Genomic DNA, 2,500 nt, shown 5'->3' on the forward strand with positions numbered 1-2,500 from the left:
TATGGTCATATTAGCTAATTCCGCCTCTGGTCATGTCAGCTAACTCCGCCTATGGTCATGTCAGCTAACTGTGCCTATGGTCATGTCAGCTAACTGTGCCTATGGTCATGTCAGCTAACTCCGCCTATGGTCATGTCAGCTACTTCTGCCCATGGTCATGTCAGCTACTTCTGCCTATGGTCATGTCAGCTACTTCTGCCTATGGTCATGTCAGCTAACTGTGCCTATGGTCATGTCAGCTAACTGTGCCTATGGTCATGTCAGCTAACTCCGCCTATGGTCATGTCAGCTAACTGTGCCTATGGTCATGTCAGCTAACTGTGCCTATGGTCATGTCAGCTACTTCTGCCCATGGTCATGTCAGCTACTTCTGCCTATGGTCATGTCAGCTACTTCTGCCTATGGTCATGTCAGCTACTTCTGCCTATGGTCATGTCAGCTAACTGTGCCTATGGTCATGTCAGCTACTTCTGCCCATGGTCATGTCAGCTACTTCTGCCCATGGTCATGTCAGCTACTTCTGCCCATGGTCATGTCAGCTACTTCTGCCTATGGTCATGTCAGCTACTTCTGCCTATGGTCATGTCAGCTACTTCTGCCTATGGTCATGTCAGCTAACTGTGCCTATGGTCATGTCAGCTACTTCTGCCCATGGTCATGTCAGCTACTTCTGCCCATGGTCATGTCAGCTACTTCTGCCCATGGTCATGTCAGCTACTTCTGCCCATGGTCATGTCAGCTAATTCCGCCTCTGGTCATGTCAGCTAATTCCGCCTCTGGTCATGTCAGCTAATTCCGCCTCTGGTCATGTCAGCTAACTGTGCCTATGGTCATGTCAGCTAACTGTGCCTCTGGTCATGTAGGCTAATTCCGCCTATGGTCATGTCAGCTAATTCCGCCTCTGGTCATGTCAGCTAACTGTGCCTATGGTCATGTTACTGAATGGGGACCCAGGCTATGGCTCGCACTTGCCCCGGGCAGGGTTCCACGGCCCCGGGCTGGCTCCCACCACCCAGGCCTCTGCTCCCACTGCCCCGGCTTGGGTTCCACGGCCCCGGCTTGGGTTCCACAGCCCCGGGGACAGTTCCCGCCTCCCACCACCCAGGCCTCTGCTCCCACTGCCCCAGCTTGGGTTCCACGGCCCCGGGCTGGCTCCCACCACCCAGGCCTCTGCTCCCACTGCCCCGGCTTGGGTTCCACCGCCCCGGGCAGGGTTCCACGGCCCCGGGGACAGCCCCCGCCTCCCACCACCCCGGCTTGGGTTCCACGGCCCCGGGGACAGCTCCAGCCTTTGCCCCGGCTTGGGTTCCACGGCCCCGGGCTGGCTCCCACCACCCAGGCCTCTGCTCCCACTGCCCCGGCTTGGGTTCCACGGCCCCGGGGACAGCTCCAGCCTTTGCCCCGGCTTGGGTTCCACGGCCCCGGGCTGGCTCCCACCACCCAGGCCTCTGCTCCCACTGCCCCGGCTTGGGTTCCACGGCCCCGGGGACAGCTCCAGCCTTTGCCCCGGCTTGGGTTCCACGGCCCCGGGCTGGGTCCCACCACCCAGGCCTCTGCTCCCACTGCCCCGGCTTGGGTTCCACGGCCCCGGGGACAGCTCCCGTCTCACACCACCCAGGCCTCTGCTCCCACTGCCCCGGCTTGGGTTCCACGGCCCCGGCTTGGGTTCCACTGCCCCGGGGACAGTTCCCGCCTCCCACCACCCATGCCTCTGCTCCCACTGCCCCAGCTTGGGTTCCACGGCCCCGGGCTGGCTCCCACCACCCAGGCCTCTGCTCCCACTGCCCCGGCTTGGGTTCCACGGCCCCGGCTTGGGTTCCACAGCCCCGGGGACAGCTCCAGCCTCCCTGGGCTGGCTCCCACTTGCCCGGGCAGGGTTCCACGGCCCCGGGCTGGCTCCCACCACCCAGGCCTCTGCTCCCACTGCCCCGGCTTGGGTTCCACAGCCCCGGGGACAGCTCCAGCCTCCCTGGGCTGGCTCCCACTTGCCCGGGCAGGGTTCCACGGCCCCGGGGACAGCTCCCGCCGCCCAGGCCTCTGCTCCCGCCTCCCACCACCCAGGCCTCTGCTCCCACTTGCCCGGGCAGGGTTCCAGGACCACGGGGACAGCTCCAGCCTCCCCGGGCTGGCTCCCACTTGCCCGGGCAGGGTTCCAGGACCCCGGGGACAGCTCCAGCCTCCCCGGGCTGGCTCCCACTTGCCCGGGCAGGGTTCCAGGACCCCGGGGACAGCTCCAGCCTCCCCGGGCTGGCTCCCACTGCCCCGGCTTGGGTTCCACGGCCCCGGGCTGGCTCCCACCACCCAGGCCTCTGCTCCCACTGCCCCGGCTTGGGTTCCACGGCCCCGGCTTGGGTTCCACTGCCCCGGGCAGGGTTCCACGGCCCCGGGGACAGCCCCCGCCTCCCACCACCCCGGCTTGGGTTCCACGGCCCCGGGGACAGCTCCCGTCTCACACCACCCAGGCCTCTGCTCCCACTGCCCCGGCTTGGGTTCCACGGCC

Source organism: Acipenser ruthenus, unplaced genomic scaffold (genome assembly GCF_902713425.1).
Source record: "Acipenser ruthenus unplaced genomic scaffold, fAciRut3.2 maternal haplotype, whole genome shotgun sequence".
NCBI classification, from domain to species: Eukaryota; Metazoa; Chordata; class Actinopteri; order Acipenseriformes; family Acipenseridae; genus Acipenser; species Acipenser ruthenus.